The sequence below is a fragment of the Bos grunniens genome, chromosome X (genome assembly GCF_055505025.1).
Source record: "Bos grunniens cultivar Pamir isolate PY7600 chromosome X, Bosgru_T2T1.0, whole genome shotgun sequence".
Taxonomy (NCBI): domain Eukaryota; kingdom Metazoa; phylum Chordata; class Mammalia; order Artiodactyla; family Bovidae; genus Bos; species Bos grunniens.
The window spans coordinates 106,076,299-106,088,334 of NC_141194.1; the positions used below are offsets into that span (position 1 = coordinate 106,076,299).

The window sequence follows — 12,036 nt, forward strand, 5'->3', positions numbered from 1 at the left end:
ATCTGAGGTCACCCTTTCTACCTAGGTACCAGGTCCCACCCCACTGTGGCTCATCAAGGATCATTCTCCTGCTGTATCTTCCTTGTCTTCTCTGCATCTCTCATTTTTGGCTCCTGTTGACTAGTTCTGGGGGCAAACATGCAGTAACCACCTTTCATCCATAAAAACACCAGTGAGTAACACCACACACCTCTGCAGCTCTTGCCCTGCTATTCTGCTCCTATTGATGGATCACCCCTCAAGACTTGTCTACCCTAATCATCCCCTCTTAAATCTCCACCTAAAACAGCATCTGCTTCTTGGCCCCAAGACGTGTCTTCTTGTTCTTACATAACAATAGAATGTCTTCACTGAGCTGAAGATGCATTTCCCAGACTCCTTTGCACCTAGGTGGGGCCACTGGGATGGAAGCACGGGGCTGTGCCCTGAAAGAAGCACAGTGTGTCTTTCCCTGCCTGGCTCCATCTCCTGGCCAGCCTGGGAGAGTGGAAGTTGGCTGTTGACGATGACAGAGCAGCAACATAGAAAAAGCCCAGGGTCCTGATGAGATGCAGCTGCCATGTCAACCCTGGGCTGCCTTTCTGGATGGTTAAAAAAAAACTTACAGACTTTGTTTTCTAGAACACTTTTAGGTTTACAGAAACATTGAGTGGTGAGTAGAGAATTTCAGCGTAGATTTCAGTTCCTCACCAGTTTCCCTCTTTATTCCCCTCTTCCATCTCTTACAACTGATGACCCAATAGTGATTTGTTATCATTAACTGAAGTCCACAGCTGCCATTAGCATTCACTCTTGGTGTTGGATGTTCTGTGAATTTGGACAAATGTACGGTATCATACAGAGTAATTTCACTGCCCTAACATCCCCCCAAAATGTTGTCACTGGGACTTAGCATGCACGACATAAAGTGCGCACCTGAAGTTGGCACTTTTGAATCCACCACTCGCAACACTGGCAACACAGAAAGCCCTATATGCCCCTACCCACTACTTGTTCCAGACACAGCCCCGCTTATGGCATCTTCCCTCCCATGCCCTGCTGGGGAATGGTGTGGACTTCCCACAGTTTACACATCCATGTGCCTATTGGTGGACAAAGGGTTGTTTCCAAGCTCTGGCTGTTCCGGGTAAAGTGGATCTATGCAGTCCTTTCTTGGAGGTGCATGCCCCAGGATGAGCGTGACTAGGCCAGGTATTAAGCTCTTGTCTCTTGAGTGCCAACTGACTTTGCTCTCCTCTGCATCTTGACTCTAGAGCGGAGACTGCAAATCCCATTCCTGCTTGGCTAGCTGGCCCCATCCCAAGCTCTGCTCTCAGAGGCTGTTAGAGGGAGACTGCGAGGCCCAAGGAGGAAGAAAGGGTGTGCTTTCATGGAAGCATCACCCTCACAAGTCCTCCTTCACCCCTCCTCTGGCCTTGAAGACAAGAGGGGCTGTGCTTTGTTGCATCCTCAAACCAAGGCACCCATGCCAGGTGACAAATGCCCCTCTTTTTGGGGCCCCCCTGGGGCTCTTTTCTGAGCCTGAAGACCCCAGCATTGGCTAGGCTCTGCCCCTACCTGGACACTGGTCCTCTCAGGACCCCCATCAATGTGGCTAAGTTTGAGGAGTTGCAATCCTGCTTTTTGTTCCAGCCTTAGGGGCTGTATGAGTTTGTGGGGGCGGCTGTGACCAAGGACTACAAGCTGAGGGGCTTCAACAGTAGAAATGTGTTGTCTCCCAGCTATGGAGGCTGGATGTGCAGGATTGAGGAGTTGGCAAGGCCCTATTCCCTCTGTAGCTCAACTGGTAAAGAATCCGCCTACAATGCGGGAGACCTGGGTTCGATCCCTAGGTTGGGAAGATCCCCTGGAGAAGAGAAAGGCTGCCCATTCCAGTATTCTGGCCTGGAGAATTCCCTAGACTGTATAGTCCACGGAGTTGCAAAGAGTCGGATGCGACCAAGTGACTTTTCATTTATTATTATTATTCCCTCTCAGGAACCCGGGGAAGGACCTGCCTTCGCTTCTGCTTCCTGATTGGTTGAAACTAGACCGATGGAGAAACTGGTAACAAGGGTGGCATCAGGAATCTCATCTTGTGGCTTGAAGGTATCATTTGCTCCTCACCACTCACGGCTCCACCTCTCACATGAAAAACCCAAAGAGGCTGGGATTTAAGTCAACACTGTGATTCTTCAACTTGCACGATCAAACTCTGTGCTTGACTTGCAGCACGTTTCAGCTCCATGGCTACAAAAAGTAAGAGAACTTTTTTTTTTCTTTCTTTCTTTTTTTATTTTATTTAAGAGAACTTTTAGGGCTGTTGTGGAAGCCCTCCAATGCTTTGCAAGGGGATACCCATTCTGCACGAGACCCGTTGGCCATTAGACCTGTGAGGAGGGCCCAGTCTCAGCATTCTCTGGGGGTGTGGGCACAGGGAAGACCCAAGGGGAAACATCTTTAACCCGAAAAGAATAGTAAGATTTTTGCTAGTTATTACTGACAGACATCTGGGAGCATTTGTGTGAGAGTGGATTTTAAGGATGTTATACCAAAAGGGTGGAATGTAATGTTGGATTAGATACAATTTATTGAGCTGGGTGCATTTATTGGAGAGTCTATATTCATGTTAACCCATGTAGCTGGCAGGGACTCTAACTGACTACTTGGTTGGATGACTTCAACTTGGACTCCACTGTGGCCTAAGTTCGATGAGATCAAGATGCCAGCACAACCTTGGCTGCTGCAGGGGCAGGAACACAAAGATGTAATTGCTAGTGGGAATTGCAGGTATTTCTGCCTTGATTTGAAAGTTACGGTTGGGATGACATGGCTCACATCCCCATTTATCTATTTGAGTCTGTGCAGAAGGTGGATGGATCTTGGAGAAAGACTACAGACTGATTTCAACTTCATCAGGCAGTGACTCCAATGATAGCTGCTGTTTCAGATAGAGTTTCTTTCCCAAAGCAGTAATCACACAACCCCTGGTCCCTGCTATGCAGCTATTGGCCTATTGACTATTTTACTCCATACCAATATGCAAAGGGATTCCCTGGTGGCTCAGACAGTAAAGCATCAGCCCCGCAATGCGGGAGACCCAGGTTTGGTCCCTTGGTCAGGAAGATCCCCTGGAGAAGGAAATGGCAACCCACTCCAGTACTCTTGCCTAGAAAATTCCATGGATGGAGGAGCCTGGTGGGCTACAGTCCGTGGGGTCACAAAGAGTTGGACATGACTGAACAACTTCGGAGAAGGCAATGGCACCCCACTCCAGTACTTTTGCCTGGAAAACCCTATGGACAGAAGAGCCTGGTAGGCTGTAGTCCATGGGGTCGCTAGAGTTGGACACGACTGAGCGACTTCACTTTCACTTTTCACTTTCATGCATTGGAGAAGGAAATGGCAACCCACTCCGGTGTTCTTGCCTGGAGAATCCCTGGGATGGGGAAGCCTGGTGGGCTGCCGTTTATGGGGTCGCACAGAGTTGGACATGACTGAAGCGACTTAGCAGCAGCAGCAGCAGCAGAACAACTTCACTTTTTTTCTTTTCTTTTCTAATACATGAAGTCCATCAGAAGCATTTTGTTTCTGGCAGGGCCAATAGCACACTTAAGGGTCAAGTCACCTCTCCTCCTCTCTGACATAATGTACTGCTCAGAGACTCAGGACTATCTCACATTTCTCACAAAATCTACTGGTCCACTGCACTGATGACATCATCCTGATTTAATCTGATGAGCAAGAAGCAGAGAGTACTAGAGATGCTTTGTAAGACATACACAGACTAGAAAGTGGGAGATTTACTCCATTAAAATCTAGGGATGTAAAACCTCACTGAAATTTCTGGAAGCTCAGTGCTGTACAGAATGTAAAGTTACCCTCTTCAAGGTGAAAGACAGCTGCACCTATATCAGCCACCTCTAAAAATGTCTGATTGTACTCTTTGGGATCGTGGAATATATATCACAGGCAAGTGTGCCACGTTGGCCCATCAACTGTGTAACTCGTGAGGCTGCCTGTTTTGTGTGGGGATCTGGGCAGGAGATAACTCTGCAGTGAATCCAGGCTGCTCTCTCACTTCCAACTGGGCCTATGACCCAGCAGATCCAATAATGCTCAAAATGTCTGTGGGAATTGGTGAGGCTGTGTGGAGTCTCTGCCCAGCACTGATAGGGGATCACTGTGCAGAACTCTAGGGTTTTATAGAAAGGCCAGGCCCTCTTTTTTCCGATAACCATTCTCCTCTGGAGAGGCAGCAAAGGAAAATTCTCCAAGTAGGCAGAGCTTGGAGTGGCACAGCTAATTTTTCACAATTTTCCCCCCAACTTTATTGAGAGATCATTGTGTAAGTTGAAGGTGTACAGCATGATTTGGTACATGTATGTGTTGCAAAATGTTGACCACAATAAAGTTAACGAACACATTCTCCACCTCACAGAATTTTCATTTTGTTGTTGTGGTGGTGAGAACGTTTAAAATCTACTCATAGCAACTTTCAAGTGTACACTACGGTAGTATTAACTCTAGTCACCGTGCTTTACCTTAGATCTGAGAACTTATTCATCTTCTAACCAGAAGTCTGTGCCCTTGATCACCAGGTCTTCTTTTACCTCAGCCCCTGAAAAACACCATCCTTCCCATTCTATCTCTTCAGCTTTTTTTGAGTCTACACAGAAATGAAATTACACAGTATTTGTCTTTCTCTGTCTGATTTATTTCATTGAGCATAGTGCCCTCAAGGTATACCCACATTGTCCCAAGTGGCAAGATTTCGTTATTTTTCATAGCTGAGTAATATTCCATTATATATATATTATATACTATATCTTTTTTATCCATTCATCCACCGAAGGACACTCAGCTTGTTTCCATGTCTTGGTTATTGTGAGTAATGCTGCTGTGACATGGATGTGCAGAAAACTCATCAAGATAGTGATTTGATTTCCTTCCAATGTATACCCAGAAATGGAATTGCTGGATCCTATGGCAATTCTATCTTTTTTTAATTATTTTTTTTAACTTTTGGCCACATCATGGGGCTTTCCTGATTGCTCAGATGGTAGAGAATCTGCCTGCAATGCAGGATACCCAGGTTCGATCCTAGGTTGAAAAGATTCCCTGGAGAAGTGAATGGCAACCCACTCCAGTATTCTTGCCTGGAGAATTCCAAGGACAGAGGAGACTGAGGGTTATAGTCCATGGGGTCGCAAAGAGTTGGACATGACTGAGCACCTAGTGTTGTTGCTATCACTGGGGCATTCAGGATCCTAGTTCCCCAACCAAGCTTAGAGCCTTAATCACTGGACCACAAGGGAAGTTCTGGCAACTCTATTTTTTTTTTCATTTGCACAGTCCAGGTCTTTATTTTTACACCCATCAGGCCATGAATTCATAGGGAATGGGCTCCAACAGTTCGGGTTCCTTTCCATTGGTCCTCACAAAGTGTGCTTCTCTGGGTGGAGCAGGCTGGCGCTTCAGCTGAACCCAAGTCCCTTTCTCTTTGGCTTCCTTCTTTTTCTGATCATTTTCCTTCACACGTTTCAAGAAGCTATCTCGGCTCTTAGAGTGCTTAATATGCTCGATACGCACATTAATTCTCTTAGCAAGAATCTTGCCCTTAACTTGTTTGTTTACAATGATGCCAACAGCATGCTGGGTGACATTGTAGACTTTTCCAGTTTTGCCATGGTAACATTTGTGGGGCATTCCTTTTTGAACAGTACCCATTCCCTTGATATCTACAATATCACCCTTCCTGTAGATTCACATGTATGTGGCCAAAGGAACAACTCCATGTTTTCTGAAAGGCCTGGAGAACATGTAGTGGGTGCCCCGCCTCTTTCCCTTTGTGTTGGTCATCTTGGCGAATCAGCCTGAGGGGCCGGGAGAGAGACGAGAGGCGGCAGGAGCTACGCGCTGGCCTGGCAACTCTATTTTTAATTTCTGGAGGAACTTCCATACTGTTTTCCAAAGTAGTTGCACCAATTTACATTCCCACCAGCAGTACAGAAGTCTTCCCTTTTCTCCACATCTGCGCTAACACTTGTTATCTCTTGTCTCTTTGGTGATGGCCTTTATGACAGGTGTGAGGTGATCTTTCATGGTGGCTTTGATTTGCATTTCTCTGATGATTAGTGGTGTGCATCTTTCCATGAACCTGTTGGCTATCTGGATGTCTTTGGAAAAATGTCTATTCGGGTCCTTTGCCCATACTGAAATAGAATTAAATTTTCTGCTTCCTCTCCCTCCCTCTTATTACTTTATATAGCAATCCTTTTGATGCATAACTTTACAATTTAGTCTCTGGATCACAGACTATTCAAGTGGAACTATGACATTTAGAGGAGAAATTAACATTATCAGCACCATGGCTGTCATCAGAGATGATTAAAAAGGCTTTGGGGGGAATTCCCTGGCAGTCCAGTGGTTAGAGTTTGGCACTCTCACTGCTGGAGCCCAGGTTCAATCACTGGTCAGGGAACTCAGATTAAAAAAAAAAAAAAGGCACTTGGGGTTTGGCCTCTCTCCTCCTTGGGGAGAGGGTGGAGCATATTTTTAGGGAGGATGCTGGCATTTGGTCCGGCAGAAACATACAGTCATCACCATTGCTGATGGAAGTTCAAATACATGTAGAAGGGTTCGGACTGAGACTGAGAAGCTGAAAGGCATACAAACCCAGAGCTCGGCCACACTGGGCTTTCAATACTTCCTCCTCTTCTGACTGTCTGTCTGTTGGCTTCCACCAGTAGGCGCCCTAGAGGAAGACTGGAAGGTTGGAGTCCTGTCTGCCTTTGGTTCCTCTGGTTGACCTGACCCTTCCCCCAAGCCTTGGCAACAGCCACTTGGCAATAGCTTGGCGGCACCCTCTCCCTGGGCTCTGATTTCCAACTCTGCAGGGCTCCTTCCCTGAGCTTTGAGGCCTGTATCCAAGCTCTTTCTTGAGTTCTTCCAGCCTTGAAGGTGGCACAGGCTCCCTGTGGCCATTGCCTCCTGCTGCCTGGCTAATCAATTCTCTGTATTATACCCTAAATTAAACCCCCAATGCCGAGAAGCATCAAAAGAAGATGCTCAAGCCCAGCGATTATCAGAGAAATGTATATCACATGAAAACAACAGTGAGATACCATTTCTACCCATTAGACTGGCAAACACACACAAGCACAGATAATATGAAATAAATGCTGGCAGAGATGTAGGGCTACAGGAGCCTTTGTGTACTGCTGCTGGAAATACGGACTGGCACGGTCATTGTGGAGAAGAATTTGTCAGTATCTAGTTCAATTAAGTATGTACACACCTGGCCTAAGACCCTATAATACTGTGTCACCTAAGATCCAAGGTATATGCTGTCATGTGAGACAAAGTTTGCTGTAGCTTTATTTTCAGTGACAGGGAGAAGCAGGTAGGACACTAGGGAGCACTGTGGGCCCAGGGGTTGGGACTCTGTGCTTTTGCTGGGTTCAGTCCCTGGTGGGAGAACTAAGATCCCACAGGCTATAGGGCACAAGCAAAAAAAAAAAAAAAAAAACAACCAACCAAACAAAAGATTTACATGTAGACCCAGTGTCATAAAGAGAGCCTCAAAGCATGAGGCTGAGTGACTTCTGTGGCCAGCAAGGACAGAGTAAGCCATCTGAACCCCAGCTTTCACTGAGAACAACTAGGCAAGCTCAACAACGCATGAAAACATTTGCTGGAAAACGTGCAAGTGATAACAGGTAGTGAAGACTCATGAGGCCAAGGTATGGAAGAGGGAGCAAAGTGAGAGAGACATGAGCTCAGCATTTAAGGATGTTTATCCTCTAAGGCCACCTGCTTGGGTCCCACGGGGTCAGAGAAGCTGAGCAGAGCTGTGGACAGACTTACAGGGCAGAGGGTCCAAACCTGGAGTTCAGGGCCCACCAAAGGTCTAAGAGTGAGTGTAAGGTGGAACTAGAATAGCCCTTGACAAGACTGCAGTCCTGTCCCCTAAGGGACTATACTCAAGATCTGAGCTATTTCAATCCCCAGAAACTGGATTCAGGAAATCCGGGATTTCTCATGTACCAGCTGTCCACCAGATGCAAGTATATATTGTCTCTGGAGGAAAGAGTGGAGTCCTAACCGCAGGACCACCAGGGAATTCCCTATTTGTAGATTTGTTGATGAAGGCCATTCTGACCTATGTGAGAAGATATGTTGTCCCAGTTTTGATTTGCATCTCTCTAAAAGATTCTTTACATAGGACTACAACTTTCCAAGATATTTGCTGAAACTGACTCCTGATGAAAGATCAAAGAGGAATTTCAAAAATACAGCATCACTTGCTTCCTTTTAGATCAAAGAGCAAAATGAATATCTTGATTGTGTGACAATTCCTTTAAAAACCCTTCCTCCACTCTTGACAATATATCGTTGCTCTCTACCATGAGCTTTATTAACATAAAACGTTGAAATAGTCGATATATACATTGTGCCCAGCAAGTAAATTGGCAATCTGACCTAAATTCAACAAGATAAACCAGAAGCAAGATAATTTACCAAATTAAAGCCCTTTAAATATTATTGCATATGGTATTCATTCCATGATGCAAGGGGTAGCGTTTTGTCCTTACTGGAATGGACAGTCAGTGTGGCCTCCTCTGCCATGGAATTGACTGGTGTCACCCTCTAGCGTGAAACAGCTGGCTTGGTGGGTAGGAGGGTGGCAGGCCCTCTTTCAGACTCAGTTGTCATTCCAGCTGGGTGGCGACACCTCTGAGGCAGGGCCAGGGTCTCCAGAAGGCTGTGTATACAAAGCTGTGTACATTTTGACTCAGCATTCGGTGTATGGAGCTGTTTCTCTTGCAGCCAGGATTCGCGGGTGTGGGCATCAGGGGCTGGAAGCTTCCTAATCCCTTGACTTTGTGCTCTGCTGGGCACAGAAAGTTAACCATCAGAGCCACCAACAATAGATGAGAGCTCCGATCTCTCCACAGCCTCTCCAACAATTGTTTTTATCCTGGCCATTCCAGTGAGTGTAAAGTGATATCTCATTCTGGTTTTCAGTGGTGTTTCCTGGGACTTCCCTGGTGGTCCAGTTGCCAAGACTCCACACTCCCAATGCAAGGGATCTGGGTTCAGTCCCCGGTTGGGGAACTATATCCCACATGCTGCAGCTAAAGACTCTACATGCCACAACTAAGACCCGGTGCAGCCAAAGAAATAAAAATTCTGTTGCCTGAGGGATAAATAGGATGCATTGTTTTTCACATGTTTATTATCCACTCATATGTTTTCTTTAGTAAACTGCCAATTTAAATCTTTTTTCTGTTTTTTATATTGTGATTTCACAAATAGGTAGTGACACTGATCCAGCCAAGATACTGAAGGAGGAAACAGACAGAACAGGCTCCATCTTGAAAGCAGGACTCCATCTTGGGCTGGACTGTGGACTTTGAGCTATATGCCCAGTATCTGTGGAAACAACATACCAACTGGAAAACCAGGTCCCTGGAAGAAAGAGCCCCAGGGCTCGTACCTAGACTCTCTGTTGCCTAAAAGAATATCCTAATTATCTGTGTAACCAAATAGAATCATACATTCTATTATGCTTATTGGGGTATGATCACAGGCCTATTGATAATTGTCCACTGTTAACTACCTAAGCTTAAGGCGTATGAATCATGGGTTAACTTTCATTGTATCTTTCTTTTCCTTTGTTCAGACTAGTTTCAGGGAATTTGGGGAGGTGGGTTTGGGCACATACACTTAGGGTATATAAGGTTTTCACAAAAACTGGTCGGGGTCCTTGGCTAAGAGGAGACTCTGTAATAAACTGCACTCCACTATCTGCACTGGCCTTCTGAGTGAGTTTGTTTCCCGGAATGCATGGCTACAACACTACCTTTCCATCACCTCAAGATTCCCTTCTGTCCCTTTTATAATCACACCCCATTTCCTCTGCCTCCAGCCCTTCCATATTCCTTGGTAATCAAGATCTGTTTGGTTTTGTTTTTAGCTGTGCAGCACATAGAATCTTATTTCCTTAACTAGGGACCCGTGCTCACTGCAGTAGACACCTGGAATCTTAACCAATGGCCTGCCAGGGAAGTCCTGGGATTGCTTTTCAACACTGAGCACAATCCTCTGGAGATTCTTCCAAATTATTGAGCGTATCACTAGTTCCTTCCTTTGTATTTCTGAGGGCTCCATAGTGTAGATGGACCACAGTTCTTTAATCATCCATTATTGAAAGACATTGGAGTTCTTCACAATTCTGGGCTATTATAAAGGAGCTACATACTGCTATAAACATTCATGTACAGATTTTTGTGTGAAAGTAAATCTATATTCTCTAGCATAAATGCCCAGGACTACAATTGCTAGGTCATACAGTAGTTGCATGTTTACTTTTATAAGAAACCTGCCAAACTGTTCTCCATAGAGGCTGTACCATTTTGCATTCCCATCAGCACATAGGAGTGATTCAGTTCTCTGTACCCTCACTGACATTTGGTGTTGTCACGATTTTTTTATTTTACTATTCTGACAGGCATGTAGTGATAATCTCATTATGATTTTAGTTTGCCTTCTCCTATTGGACAATGATGCTGAACATCTTTTCATGAGCTTAGTGGCCATCAGTGTACCCTCTTTGGTGAAAGATCTTTTCATATCTTTTGCCCATTTTCTACTTGGATTGATTTACTGTTGGGTTTTGAGTTCTTAATATATTTACAATACTAATCCTTTCTCAGATATATGGTTTGTAAGTATTTTCTCCCAGTCGGTAGTTGGTCTTTTCATGCTCTCACTTAACAGTCTTTCAGAAAGCAAAAGCTTTTAAATTCTAATGAAGCCTGATTTATTAATGTTTTCTTGTATGGATGGTCTTCCCAGGTGGCATGGATCATTCTTTTGGTGTCAAATTAAGAACTCTTAGCCTAGCCCTAGGTCCCAAAGGTTTTCTCTTTTTTTTCCCTTGAAAGTTTTATATTTATGTCCATGATCCATTTTGAGTTAATTTTGAGAATATAGTGTGAAGCTTAGAGACTTAGGTCAAGGATTATTTTATTTTTTAAAACTACTCTGAACGTTTAAAATTTGTTTGTTCTGGCTGTGCTGGGTCTTAGTTGCATCATGCAGGATCTTTTGTTGCATCACAACGGACTCCCTAGTTGTGGTGCTTGGACTTAGTTGCCCAGTGGCAAGTGGGATCTAAGTTTCCTGACCAGGGATCAAACCTGTGCCCCCTGCAGTGGAAGCAGAGAGTCTTAACACTGGACTGCCAGGTAAGTCCCTAAATGATATTGCATTGTAGATTTTGGTGTCCACATGTTTATATTTAGTATATAGAAATACAACTGATTTTTGTGGTATTCTGCAGCCTCGTTAAATTTCCTGTATTAATTCTAGGAGCTTCTTGGTACATACTTTGAGATTTTACACATAGACAACTATGTTACCTACAAATTGGTACAGCTGTATTTCTTCCTTTCTGATCTGTATGCCTTTTATTTCCTTTTCTTGCCTTAATGCACTAGCTAGGACTTCTAGCACTATCTTGAATAAGGGTAGTGAGAGCAGACATCCTTGTTTTGTTCCCTGTAGATCTTAAGGGAAAAACAGTGTTTCACCTTTAAGTATAATGTTAACTGTAGGATTTTTGTTGTTGTTTAGTCGCTCAGTCATGTCCGACTCTTTGCGACTTCATGGACCGCAGAATGCCAGGCTTCCCTGTCCTTCACCATCTATTGGAGGTGATTTTTGTAGATGCTCTTAATCAAATTCAGGAAAGTCCTCCTCTATTCCTATTTTTCTGAGAGTTCTGAATCATGAATAGGTGCTGAATTTTGCCAAATGCTTTTTCTGTATCCATTAACATAATCATGTGAATTTTTCTTCTTTAGGCTGTTCATATGAGCTGCACTGACTAATTTTCAAATATTGGACCAGCCTGTATCTCCGGAATAAGATTCTCCTTGGCCATGATATATGTCTTTCTATATTTTGCTGAATTCCATTCACCAATATTTTGTGAAGCTTTTTTTGTGTCTAGGTTCTTGAGGAATATGGGTTTGTAGTTTTTTCTTT

General features: G+C 44.5%; 1 long non-coding RNA gene and 1 pseudogene across 1 annotated transcript; one reads left to right on the forward strand and one right to left on the reverse strand.

Annotated features, from left to right (window-relative positions):
- The first annotated feature begins 2,107 nt into the window (after nucleotides 1–2,107).
- Nucleotides 2,108–9,793, forward strand: LOC147341050 (uncharacterized). Its single transcript, XR_015159801.1, has 2 exons — nucleotides 2,108–2,238; nucleotides 9,301–9,793. It is a non-coding gene; the product is annotated as an uncharacterized LOC147341050 (long non-coding RNA).
- Nucleotides 5,314–5,919, reverse strand: LOC147341051 (large ribosomal subunit protein eL21 pseudogene; annotated as a pseudogene).
- Nucleotides 9,794–12,036: the final 2,243 nt, after the last annotated feature.